The sequence below is a fragment of the Cervus canadensis genome, chromosome 15 (assembly GCF_019320065.1).
Source record: "Cervus canadensis isolate Bull #8, Minnesota chromosome 15, ASM1932006v1, whole genome shotgun sequence".
Classification (NCBI taxonomy): domain Eukaryota; kingdom Metazoa; phylum Chordata; class Mammalia; order Artiodactyla; family Cervidae; genus Cervus; species Cervus canadensis.
In genome coordinates, this window is record NC_057400.1 from 54305666 (window position 1) to 54320080 (window position 14415).

Sequence of the window (14415 nt, forward strand, 5' to 3'; positions counted from 1 at the left end):
CAAGAGTATACCAGAGTTTTGATGAAATTCCTCGAAGTTGATGAGATACATGAAGAGCATCACAGACGTCTCAATACTGTATTCATGAAAGTACATTATGAGTGCAGATGGCCCTATGGATTCAACCAACCTTGGATCAAAAATATTTGCGGGAACAGGACTTCCTTGGTGGTCCAATGGTTAAGGCTCTGTGTTTCCAATGCAGGGGGCACAGGTTCAATCTCTAGTCAGGGAAATTCCGATATGCCAAGCAGTGTGGCAAAAAAAAAAATTGGGGGGAAGAAATTCCAGAAAGTTCTAAAAAGCAAATGTTGTGTTTGCCTCCAGCTGGCAACCATTTACACAGCATTTACACTGTATTAGGTATCATAAGTAATGTAGAGATGATTTAAAGAACATGGGAGGATGTACTTAGGTTATATGCAAATACAATGCCATTTTATATATGGGACTCGAGTATCAGTAAATTTTGGTATCCACAGGGGATCCTGGAACCAGACTTCCACAGATACTGAGGGATGACTGTATGTGAACAGTGAAATTAGCCCAATGTTTCAAAATGTTCTTTAATAAAAATAACAGTAGTCCAATTTTTAAGTCAAACTTCATTTCTCAAGTGAGTCTTGATTATTGCCAGACCTCTACTTCTTAAGTGATGCAAGGTAAACAAGTTCTTATTTTAAAGTTTAAAGTTATAATAGAACAAGATTAGAAATATATAAACACAAAGAACTTACAGATTAATGGTTATGAATATGAACAGTGCTAATCCAAGTTTTTACCAATAACATTATTTTAGACTTGGTAATCATATCAGTTATGTGAAATAACATCTCCAGCATTGTTTTTGCTCAAGGCAGATGTGTAAAATGCGCTTCTTGATCACTGCTTTTCCTCACTAAAAACTTATCTCTGTAAGAATAAAAAGATTAAATAGAAATTCAGAGCTCAGCAAGAATTAAAATAATTCATGATCACCACTCAGGGGTACATCAATAATAATTTTTCATTTTGAAGAGGGCACAAATAACATAGATTATGTAAAATTCCCATAACAACACTAGTAAGCTTACCTCCTCCCACACCATACAAAGTATGTCAAAATTCAAGTAAATGAAAGAGATATTATCTCAGAAGTAACCCTCATTCCAATATCCATACTTCACAATCATTAAAATCTATCTTACAAAGATAAAAGATATCAGTGACTCTCAACAATGTGATTGAGAAATGATGTTGTACTTATAGTAAATAATTAGTAAAGAAATCAGAAGCACAAATATCAGAAATATGGTCTTTAAATTAAATCATCTCTTCCACTAAGGAGAGGAAGAAATGAAAGTTCTCACTGAAATGTTTAAGGTGGGATTGGTGAAGCAGAAGAAAATGATAACTGGATTGCATAGAAATCACAGCATCATAATTTTATCATTTCAGTGATTTCTGGTAACACTATTCTAGCATGTTTCCAACAAATAAACGGAAACTCACTAACCTAAACAATACAATTAGAAAAAAACTAAGTTATAAAGCTGGAATGTCAAAGATTTAGGTTCCATGAGGCAAACTAAAGAATGTTTAGGGAACATATTTATAAACTTAAGGTATTTTATTAAGGTATTATATTATTAAGGTAGCCATATAATACCAAAATACACCTGGTGATTTACCAACTGGCTTTTGCCAATTACAATCATTCCCACCTGTCTTTCTCTACTAATCTTCTTGAGAATCTCTCCAATAATAAGCTACTATTACTGTTGGGACTGGGCTTCTCCGGTGGCTCAGTGGTAAAGAATCAGCCTGCCAAGCAGGAGAGACAAGTTTGATCCCTGTATTGGGAAGATCCCCTGGAAAAGCAAACGGTAACCCACTCCAGTATTCCTGCCTAGGAAATCCCAAGGACAGAGGAGCCTGGCAGTCCATGGGGTCACAATGAGTTGGACACAATTTAGCAACTAAACAACAACAGCTGTTGGGAGTGCTTTCTATTCCTTGGATATTGTGACAGAAAAAATGACTGAGAATCACCATCTTTGTTAAGACACAGACTGCAGACATGGGTGAACAGGCCTAGCCCCCGAAGCATTTATTCACATCCTTTCTTGTTGCAAAAAATGTTTTTAATTACTACAATTACCAAAATGACAAGAAGAGGGAAAAAAAGCATCACTAAACATAAAAATGTAAAGGAATGTATCAGTTTCAAGCTTGTTAAAAAGAATTAAGTGAAAGTAATATTTATGTATTTACAATTACAATATATATGTAAAATAATTCCAATTATTGTTGGCCTTAAAGATCCACAAACTTCTTTAAATTTCTTTGAAACTATACCTCACACTAACTTTTTAACTTTAAGAAACAGAAATAAGATGTTTTGTGGGATTGGGCCCTAGATATGAACAGGTGAATACTATTACTACTACCTCATTAAGTTACATTAAGAGAACATGAGGAATTTTATGTACGTTCTTAGTCTTAATAGGTGTGCGAATAAGATAAACACAGAAACATAGTGAGTTAAACTACTGACTATAACTGCTAATTTGTTTTATTTACAGTACATTTTAATTAGAGACTAGAAAAACATTTTATGTTTTTATTTTAAAAAATAAATTATTGCTACTCACTGGGTTTTCAGTGAAAGACTGGTGAAAATCTGGTTTTAAATAGGGAGACTTCAACTACTTTACCTTGTCGGAGGACATTACAGTAAGACTATTAAAGAGAAAGAAGTACCAGTTTATAGTCTTATTTCATAATGGAAGGAAGAGCTTGTAAAAAAAAAAATGAGTGGAAACAGCACGTACAGTGGGACAGTTTACTTGATCTAACATGATCTAACAACAATTTACCAGCAGAGAACATACAAATCATTAAACCCCAACTTTTCCAAAAAACAAAAATTTAAGTAGAAAAAATGTAGATGATTAATTGAAAGTTAATGCTAATTATAGGCAGTAGAAATTTGAGGCAGAGTACATCGCTTTTAAATACGAAATTCATACAGCTTCTAAATCCTAAATACAAACACTCCAATTTATTAAAGAGCTGACACAATAATTTCTACTCTTAATCTTAGTTTTAAAATATGAAACACATATTCCAAGTAAAGTAAATGCAGGAATTTCTGGATTACATATCTAATAGATAATATAGTGCCCCAAATATGAAATAAACATTCTAATAAGATGTTTTAAAAAGAACTTCTAGAAAATAATCAAATCTGCAGAAGGTATTATGTACCTTAAAAACATATGCACAAAAGCACCTGAAAGCTCTGTCCTTACTGACAATTAAAAAACAAGCACTTATGTTCTAAATTACCACAATATTATATTTTAGTTAAAAACCTAATGGTGGCAACATCCTCTCAGAATAAGATTAAACATGTCTTGGGGAAGCAGCATACACAGCACTGTAATTCTGGACTATTCTTACAGATTATTTTACAAAGATTAGGATTCAATTATCGATGGCCTTAATTCTGTTTGATCTGAAGAAAAGCATCTCTATTTTTTTAACATACTTTACAATGATGTCCCTGCCGCTTTGAGAACAGTGTTCTTAGTAGACTCTTCAAGTCAGTGTAATCAATTACAAAATATAATTGCTATTATATTTGTCTTTCAGGGCACTTAACCACATAGGGATGACTTTCTAAGAAGCTTCTCACCTTCATAGTTTTGGTACAAAAGACCAAAGATATAGGCTTTAAGATAATGACTAGAAAGACTACTGACAGTGGTTATAAATTTCTTCAGATAGGACAAAAAATGTGCTCAGTGGAACAGTTTTTGTTCTGATTTCAAATCTATACATTAAGTGTATCTACTGTTACTGTCTCCAAGTTTTAAAATTCCTTAGAAATTGTTACTTTCACATAATAACAGGTACTAGTCAATAGCCTAAAGTACATCAGGAGTAATCCCTTTTACTCCATCATATTCACAGTAGTTTTGCTCTTGGCCTGGCCAGTTTTAAAACTCTTCATTAAGCAAAAGGCAAAGATAACTTTATACGATCTAAGGGCACAAAAATAGTCCCCATCTCTTTCACTCTCTCCCTCCTTCTAGCGTCAGTTTAACCACTGAACACAGAACCCAAACCCACATACACATACTCTCGGTACTGGTCCCCAGGGCATCAATTAAAAAAAAAAAAAAAAAAAAGCAAAGGTTATACCCCTACAGATTCTCTGCAGTCTACCCAGGAAGGTTTTTTAAAATTTAAAAAAAAAAAAAAAATGGGGAAAATACTAGAATCAATCTGCACCCGCACCTCAGCCCCGCCCCATCGGGAAAAAGTGGGGGGTGGCGGGAGAGTGAAGGGGCAGAAAGGACAGAAAAGGCCAAGACTTCCAACTCCCAGGTTCTCCATTCCATTTGTTCCGTCAGCTTCCACCGCAGCCAGAGACCCTGACCCTATTTCCAACCGCGCGTCCAGTTCCTCCCCACGCCACCATCATATACAGTGCCCAGCCACTGAGTGCAGAGACCGGAGCCGGCCCTCTTCCTGTTCCATTCCAGAACTGAAGCGGGGTTTCCCTGCGCCCCCTGCGACTTCGACATGTGCCCCTGGGACCTCTGAACTGACCAGAGACGGGGAAGGTACATCGGGGGAGGGGTCTAAGAGAAGCCGTTATTCCTTTTTCCTCCACGTTAGGAAAGCGCGCGAGCGGGGAGGGGCCGGAACAACAAATGCCAGTTACCTAACGGTCCGGCCTGGCCAGTCCGGCTCCTGAAGCCGACGCCGCGCGGGCCGCAGAGGCGGCAGCACAGCCACAGCCGCAGCCGCCCCGAGGGCTAGGCACACAGGCAGGAGAGCCGGAGGTGATGGGAAGCGGGGGGTGGGGACTATGGTGAGCGACGTCGCCATGTTAGTGCCTTCTTTCTCCGTATCCCTACAGTCTCCAGTCCTGCGGCCCTCTCCTCATCACTACTCACCTTTCCAGCTCACTAGTTCATGCTCTTTTCGGTCGTTGGGAAGACCGAAGCTCCGCGGTGTTTACAAACTACCCCTAGAGGAAAGGGCTGAACCACACTTTAAAGGCCACGGGCTCCCACAGGCTTCCGTCCTCTCTCGCGAGATCGGACTGACAACCCTTCTCTCCGCCCCACTCCCGGCATCCCTCCTTTCTTCTCGCGCCCCTCCCCTACACGCACACGCCCCTTCTAGCCTTCCTTCAGACGGAGCGCCTCCGGGTCAGGTGGTTCCGTCAGGCTTAAGGAAGCGGGTGGGACTTCAGGAGGGCAGGGAAAGCGGGGCGGGAACCAAGGGATACTCGGGTGCTGATTATTGGATAAAGAACTCGAAGGGCGGGAAGCAGTTATGGAGGGGGCGGGACCAGAGTGTCAAAAGAGCTGTGTCTCTGTAACCCGCGAGCAACTGAAGGCTGTGACTGGCAGACGGCTGGGAGGCGGGCGCGGGTGTGGGGCGCCGGAGCAGGTGGATGTTGAGGTCGCGTGAGGTTGATAGTGAGCAGGAAGGAAAGGTGAACTCTGGGAAGGCTGCGAGCGGCGGGAGAGAAAGCAGGAGTCCTCTGAGCCCAGCTCTGGAAACCTGGTATTTCCGTTTCTGTCACTTCCCGGTCCTAGGTAGAAAGGAGAGTAAAGCGTAGGGAGGCGTTCACCGTAACCCACCTTCCGGCTACAACTGAACCCTGAGACGGAGAGCTTCGGTTTAGAAGAAGTGGAGTCTGCTGGAAATTAACTCTCGAGCCCCCAACACGTCTGAAATGGGAAAGCAAGATGTCAGTTCTGAAAATAAACGAGAAAGCCTTTACTGTGAATGGCATTTTTTCGAATTTTACTAAGCTGTAGCTGAAACTGATTCCTCCGGCTCTTAGCGCGCCCTGTACGTGATTTTAGCATATAATTATGTTCAAAGTAACTTACCAAAAGGAAATAACAGTGCTTTACACTATATCTCCCTAACTTAAAATAGTAACAGGGACTTGTTTATAAGAGAAAAGCTTCCATATTATGGTGTATCCTATTTTATCAATTTTCCCTTACTAAGTAGTTATAGACAAAAATACATCAATTTTAGTAGAGATAATTTCAAATATTTAAAACATCAACAACTCCGTGTTAACACTTTAGAGAAAACACTAATATGGCATAGATATAGCGCTCGTTCCATGTTACTATCCTGCTACTTCACAGGTCGATGCAATACCAAGAAAATATCTCTCAAACTTTGAAGGTACCTGTTTAAAAAGTGTGTGTGTGTGGGGGGGGGGGGTCATTTGATTAATATGAAGGACAAAAGATATTTATTGCACCGCAGTTGACACAGATACACTCTTACAAACAGAAGTAGAAATCTGTGATTCTTTTTACAACTTAAATGTTTCAAATGTTAACTGTAGGGATATTGGTTGTTCAATAAATACACACTGGCACGTTGAAAAGTATGATAGGGACCCCTGCAAAAATCTGCATTAGTTTCTTAAAAGCACATTTTTTCCAGTGCCGCCTTTTCCATTTATTAAGTGATGATTTATAGTCTGTAGCAAAATTATGAATTGAGTTTACATATGAACATATTTGCTCGACAATAAAAACTTTGCCTGCTAATGCAGGAGACATAAGAGACATGGTTTCAATCCCTGGGTTGGGAAGATCCCCTGGAGAAGAGAATGGCAACCCACTTTAATATTCTTGCTTGGAGAATCTCATGGACCAGAGGAGCCTGGTGAGCTTTAGTTCATGGGGTCCCAAAGAGTCAGACACAACTGAGCAACTAACACTTTCACTTTCATGAGCGTAAACTGTACTCTCCAACATCTCCAAACTCAAGTGAAACAGAAACTGTTGGAAGATTGTGGGACATGTATTTGACAGTTAAAGAACCTGCAGTTCAGTAACGGTATCTGGCATTTAGCAGGTTTCCGGCCTGTATGCCTGTATGTGAGTCAACAAACCCCTCTTTTAAAACTAATTTCATTACTCAAGAGACCTGAAAGAAGACAAATTATTGACACAGTTTATGTCTCAAGTTAAAATGAAAGTACCATCCCTATATGTTAGTAACACTGTAGTACTGTTAATGTAGTGTAACATTGATTATTAAAACCTCAGGAGCTCAGGGATTAGATCTGATAGAGTACCTGAAGAACTATGCATGGAGGTTCGTAACGTTGTACAGGAGGCAGTGATCAAAACCATCCCCAAGAAAAAGAAGTGCAAAAAGGCAAAATGATTGTCTGAGGAAGCCTTGCAAATAGTTGAGAAAAGAAAGAAGTGAAAGACAAAGGAAAAAAGATATACCCACCTGAATGGAGAGTTCCAAAGAATAGCAAAGGGAGATAATAAAGCATTCCTAAGGGAACAATGCAAAGAAATAGAGGACAACAATAGAATGGGAAAGACTAGAAATCTCTTCAAGAAAATCAGAAATACCGAGGGAACATTTCATGCAAAGATGGGCACAATAAAGGACATAAATGGTAACGGACCTAGCAGAAGCAGAAGATATTAAGAAGAGGTATCAGGAATACACAGAAGAACTAAAACAAAATCTTAATGACCTGGATAGCCACAATGGTGTGTTTGATCAGTCACCTAGACCCAGACATCCTGGAGTGTGAAGTCAAGTGGGCCTTAGGACACATCACTACGAACAAAGCTAGTGGAGGTGATGGAATTCCAGCTGAGCTATTTCAAATCCTAAATCGACTGAGTGGAGCACAACAAACTATAGAAAGTTCTTAAAGAGAATACCAGACCACCTTGCCTGCCTCCTGAGAAACCTGTATGCAGGTCAAGAAGCACAGTCAGAACGGACATAGAACAATGGACTGGTTCAAAATTGGGAAAGGAGTACAAGTACAAGGGTGTATACTGTCACCCTGTTTACTGTGTACTGTCACATGTCACTCATTTATAAGTGAGTTATAAATGTTATAGCATTTCAAATTAGATGAATTTTAAAAAATATTTTCCATTCACTTATGTCAAGAATTTGAAATTCTTTTCTCCAGTTTTGATTCATTTTCATTTGGCAGTAGGTTTGGTCTTAAATTTCTCCTCTTCATCCCTCCTCCTCCAGTACTTTGCCAAGTTGATAATTATCTACATAATGGGTTAAAATATATTTTTAAAGAAGTCTTTGGGAGTCCTTTTAGACAGGAGGAGAATCATTAGTAATACAGATGGTACCCTGATCTGTTGTGAGGATACATTTTGCTAACTGTCTAAGGAAAATATACCAAAACTGAAAAAACATAAAGGAGGTCAGAGGAGGACTTCCCTGGCTGTCCAGTGGTTAAGATTCCATGCTTCTAATGCAGGGAATTTGGGTTCAGTTCCTGGTTGGGGAACTAAGATCCCACATGCAATGCAGCCAAAAAATTAAAAACTTTTTTAAAAATGAAGGAGGTCAGAGGGAAAAATGGGTGGAATGAATGCAAATCTGTTATATATACATGTAGCAGTTTGGCATAGCAAAGTAGCTCACTTTATCTACATCTAGTTCCACAACAGTTCCTTCACTATGGCTTTACTGCAATGGAGAAAACATTCGGTGTGAACAAAATGAAGTCAGTAGTTTCAGTTCTGATCCTGTGAACTTGTAAGCTCACTATTTATGCATAATCTCACAAAAATTTTCTCACTTTCTTGTTTCTCAATATCCCTGAGAGCTCTAAAGTTCTCTGCAAGTTTTTTTTTTTTTTTTTAACAAGGGCAGGAAACTTCTGGACTGCTTCTTTGCCTGTCTTATTGTTCCACATATGTATCTATCTAACTTACTCCTAGGAAAATTAGTGAGGACCTGGTGAACCACCTTTAAGAAACTAGCATGACTTCTGAATAAAACTGGTATTCATTCAATACAAGGAGACTATTTGAAGAAAACTCCTTTCTGTTGAACAAAGTGTCCATTACTAAAGAAACACAAGAAACAATGGTGGCCTCTAAATGCTCTCAAAACTTTCCCAATGCCACAGAGTGTTATGTTTCCATCTTATTTAGAAGTATTTATGTGATTATTCATCCATAAATCTGTTATTGCTCATAAGAATGCTACTAAAACCCTACTATATATACAGATAAATATCTATCTATAAAAAGAGTAAAATGGGAAGATTTACTTTATAAAATGTAGTTTCTGTTTGTAACTAAACAAAACATAGCATAGTCCAGGGCATCCCTTATGTCTGCCTTGGACTAGGGGAAAGAGTTTCTATAGGTATCCTCACAGGTATTTTCACAGGTATCCTCAAGGTGCAACTCAGTACAGTGGTTTAGATTTTGCCTGTGGAATCAGGAAGGGTGTGTTTATGTGTGTCTGTGTGGTGTGAAGCAGACTTAATTACCCACCCACCTGATATCTGAAAGATGAGGACTGCATAACCTAAGACCCTTTAGTTGATTTTTGGGGTAGCTTCTATCTCATGACTTCTCTCTCTTGTACACTGCCAGAGTTTTCTTGTACACTGACAACCATGACCTATGTCAGTTATCTCTCAGCACCTATTCTCACTATGGAAATTTCCATTCTGAACATTTCAAGTGCAAGGAAGACCACTACACACCTCCCACCCCTCAAAAGAATTTATCATTGTGTATGGCATTGTGGAGCTGTATTTATCTTCAAATTACACCAATAAGCTTATGCCAGCTTCAGTGACACCAGCCCAAAGAGAGAGAATGGCATTTAAGGCCTCATTTTCATCCTTCATCTCAATGACTTATCTTATCTCTCTCATCCCACTCCCTACAAAGAGGGTTTGTCATCATTATGGTCTGCTTTCCACACACTATTAAATTACCAGTAAAAGTAGATAGAACTACTCCCAGAATAAAGACTTTTATCTGTCCTTTGTGTCTACCCTTCCTGGCTCCCCATATCTAGTCTACTTATCAACCTGAGGCCCAAATAAGACCAAAATCATGAGTTCCTTATTTATCAGAAACCAAGGTAGGTCTGGTCATACGGACTCTCCTGGGCCCTAGCCAATACCTAGCTCTTTCCAGTTACCTTCTTACTTTGGACACAGTCTCTCAGGTTCCTGTCAACCAAATGCTTTGTCTGTTTTTCATCAAGTGTCAATACTGATGGAGCATAAAACATGCTCAATATGTCAGGCACTGTTCCTGACCCTAAGACCACAACAATAAATAAGACAAAGTCCTCTGAGCAAATCCTCATTGTGGGAGGAGGGGCAATACAGTACCTATATAGTCAGATAACTCAATGGTAAGGGCTATGGAGAAAATAAAGCAGGAGTGTGATAACATGCAGTATTATAAGCTTACTCCTTTTATACAACTTTACAGGACTTGAGAACTACAGATAGTTTAGACCTCTCTAGAGAAGTAGATGGGCTTCCCTAGTGGCTCAGATGGTAAAGCATCTATCTGCAATGCGGGAGACCCAGGTTTGATCCCTGGGTCGGGAAGATCCCCTGGAGAAGGAAATGGCAACCCACTCCAGTACTCTTGCCTGGAAAATTCCACGGATGGAGGAGCCTGGTAGGCTATAGTCCATGGGGTCACAAAGAGTCGGACACGACTAGGCGATTTCACTTTAAGATACAAGTCTTGAGGGAATAATACTGAGCTGTCCAGCATCCGAGAGATTCAGCCAACCTATGCAGCTATTTGAGGAAGCAAACCCTGTGACTTTTCTATAAGAGGAGCAGATCCTGGCATTTCCATGGCTGGGAATTGCTGACTAAATGCTTTTTGTTCAAAAGCAGCCACTGACAACAACCATGAGTCCTTTTAGGAGTCTCTACCAAGATCTGCTGCAGGATAATAGCTAGTGCAAATAGGCAGGACAATCAGGAGCTCTTGGATTTAAGAGTCCCTGTTAATCTTAGGTCAGTTCTTCCCTTCATTATTGTTGAGAAAGAAGCTCTAAATTACAAAACATCTAAGAGACAGATTACTTACATTATTTGGGAGAAAGAAGTATAGATTCTTGCCAAGAACCTATGCCAATATTTTGAGATTATAAAGAGATTGATAGCCAAAAGGATATGACCTAGGGAGACAGGTTACTCTCAACTTACAAAATTGACATTTCTATAGATTTTTGAGATGTGTATTAAAGCCTATTTTCCCTCTGACAAATTAGACCAGTGGTTCTCAACTTCCTGACTTTGGGACCCTGTACCTCATAACAACTTGTTACCATAAGTAACATTTTGGGGGAAAATAATTATATTTTCCAAAACAAAAGGAATAAAATTATTTTCATTTTTGCAAACTATTATGTCATGCTTAAGAGAAGATAGTTGCATTATTGTATCTTCTTCTGCACTTGATTTGCAGTTGGGAGTATATGATGAAAATCTAGCCTCACGGAGTTATGTAAATGGAAAAGAGGACCTCATGAACTCCCTGAAGGGCTCTTGGGGCTCTCAGAATTCTCAGACCACACTTTAAGAATCACTGGATTAGTGGTACATTGCAATAGGGAGGAGAAAATAAGTCTCTCAACGAGTGAGTTGACAGCTTTTTGAGAGATAAAGAAGTCTGAGTCATGGCATGCTGGCAATTGTAGTATTCTGGTAGTGCTTCTTTGAGGAGCACTGTAAGCTTTGAGTTTAATGTATTAATATATACAGGGTGGAGAGGGAGGTGGGAGGTGGGATCGGGATGGGGAACACATGTAACTCCAAAAAAAAAAAATATATATATATATATATATATACTGACTCAAAAGATCTGCTGTGAGGCTCCAGAACCTATAGTTCTAACAAGCTTCCAGATGATACTAATGGTGCTGATCCATGGACATCACTTTAAGTAGCAATGTTCAAGTAAATTATGATATATACATCACCAGAAAACCTATAGGACTATACACAAGTGAGCTTCTGTGTGTAAGGGAAGTGTAGGACGGGGACAGGTGGAGGAAAGAGAGAAGTATAAATAAACTATATACATGCCATATACTTAAAGAAAACTATTAAGATGCTACTGTTTCTTATAAATCCTATTCAGTTCAGTCACTTAAGTCACATCTGACTCTGCAGTCCCATGGACTGCAGCACACCAGACTTCCCTGTCCATCACCAACTCTTGGAGCCTCCTCAAACTCATGTCCATCGTGTTGGTGATGCCATCCAACCATCTCAGCCTCTGTCGTCCTCTTCCCCTCTCCTTCAATCTTTCCCAGCATCAGGGTCTTTTCCAATGAGTCAATTCTTTGCATCAGGTGGCCAAAGAATTGGAGTTTCAGGTTCAGCATCAGTCCTTCCAATGAATAAATTGTATACTATGACAGATTTTCACTACTACTTGTTAACTGTCAAAGCAAGCTAAGGCATAACGTTGCTATGTTTGTTGAGGCAGAGGAGAATGGTATTAGATCTGAAAAAAAAATAAGTTTTGCCCCTAATAATTCGGCAAGTAGTGATAGAACTGTCTCTGACGTTCATAGTATTATCAATAGAGTAATACCATGAAATTATGAAATTTATATATTCTCAGAATGTAGAGAAATTCAGCAACTCATTATTTCATGTGTAGAAACCACATTTTTAAAAGGTTTTGCAAAGGATCAGTTCAGTTCAGTTCAGTTCAGTCGCTCAGTCATGTCCGACTCTTTGCAACCCCATGAATTGCAGCAGGCCAGGCCTCCCTGTCCATCACCAACTCCCGGAGTTTACTCAAACTCATGTCCATCGAGTTGGTGATGCCATCCAGCCATCTCATCCTCTGTCGTCCCCTTCTCCTGCTGCCCTCAATCCCTCCCAGCATCAGGGTCTTTTCCAATGAGTCAACTCTTCACATGAGGTGGCCAAAGTACTGGAGTTTCAGCTTCAGCATCAGACCTTCCAATGAACACCCAGGACTGATCTCCTTTAGGATGGACTGGTTGGATCACCTTGCAGTCCAAGGGACTCTCAAGAGTCTCCCTCCAACACCACAGTTCAAAAGCATCAATTTTTTGGTGCTCAGCTTTCTTCACAGTCCAACTCTCACATCCATACATGACTACTGGAAAAACCATAGCCTTGACTAGACGGACCTTTGTTGACTAAGTAACGTCTCTGCTTTTTAATATGCTGTCTAGGTTGGTCATAACTTTCCTTCCAAGGAGTAAGTGTCTTTTAATTTCATGGCTGCAATCACCACCTGCAGTGATTTTGGAGCCCAAAAAAATAAAAGTCTGACACTGCTTCCACTGTTTCCCCATCTATTTCCCATGAAGTGATGGGACCAGATGCCATGGTCTTAGTTTTCTGAATGTTGAGCTTTAAGCCAACTTTTTCACTCTCCTCTTTCACTTTCATCAAGAGGCTTTTTAGTTCCTCTTCACTTTCTGCCATAAGTGTGGTGTCATCTGCATATCTGAGGTTATTGATATTTCTCCCGGCAATCTTGATTCCAGCTTGTGCTTCTTCCAGCCCAGCGTTTCTCATGATGTACTCTGCATATAAGTTAAATAAGCAGGGTGACAATATACAGCCCTTGACGTACTCCTTTTCCTATTTGGAACCAGTCTGTTGTTCCGTGTCCAGTTCTAACTATTGCTTCCTGACCTGCATATAGGTTTCTCAAGAGGTGGGTCAGGTGGTCTGGTATTCCCATCTCTTTCAGAATTTTCCACAGTTTATTGTGATCCACACAGTCAAAGACTTTGGCATAGTCAATAAAGCAGAAATAGAGGATAGTACTGCAATAAAACAAACTTTTCTTTACTTGTCATGCAAACAAAACCATATTAGCTAAAATGATCAAATAGAATTTTAAACTTACAGTAGAAGCTTGAGATGGTTGATTCTTAAATGTTATTTCCCATTTCTCTATAATTCTTCCTTAAGCTTAACTTCAATAACATTAATTTCTACCCAACTTTAGCCATTCAGCAACTTAACCACAAAATTCCATCATTCCTTTGACCTACCTTACTGCTGAGATCTTGAACACTGAAATTTAAAGAACTTGTCTAAACATTGAAAGGATCTTCAACCTTATTGAAATCTCTAGGCCCTTAATCCCTCCCTTTCAAGTTTTTGATAAAATACACATAAAATATACCATCTTAACCATTTTAAGTATACATTTCAGTCATTAAATACATTCATAGTATTGTGCAAGCATCACCACCATCCATCTCCGTAATTCTTTCCATCTGGTAAAATTAAAACTCTACACTCATTAATATATAGCCCCCTCCCCCCAATCTCCCTCACCTCAGCCCTTAGCAACCATGATTCTTTTTGTCTCCATGATTTTGACTATTCTCATATAAATATATATATATATATTTTTTTTTTTTTTTGAGGAACACCATACTATTTTCTACAGCAGCCATACTATTTTACATTTCTACTTTCTGTGCATAAGGATTCCATTGTCTCCACATCCATGTCAACTTTTGTTATTTTTTTGATGTAGCTATTCTAGTGGGCTATTTGCATTTCCCTAAATGATCAGTGATATTGAG

The 14415-nt window shown here is 39.3% G+C and overlaps 1 protein-coding gene across 3 annotated transcripts in view; it reads right to left on the bottom strand.

Moving 5' to 3' along the window:
• Positions 1-5118, bottom strand: part of ATF2 (activating transcription factor 2) — a 77670-nt gene extending 72552 nt beyond the window's left edge. The window contains exon 1 of one of the 3 annotated variants that reach the window (XM_043487506.1): positions 4950-5118. The gene's annotated coding sequence lies outside the window, so the exon portion shown is untranslated. The remainder of the gene's footprint in view (positions 1-4949) is intronic. The other 2 variants (XM_043487505.1, XM_043487504.1) reach the window with 2 other exon arrangements.
• Positions 5119-14415: the final 9297 nt, after the last annotated feature.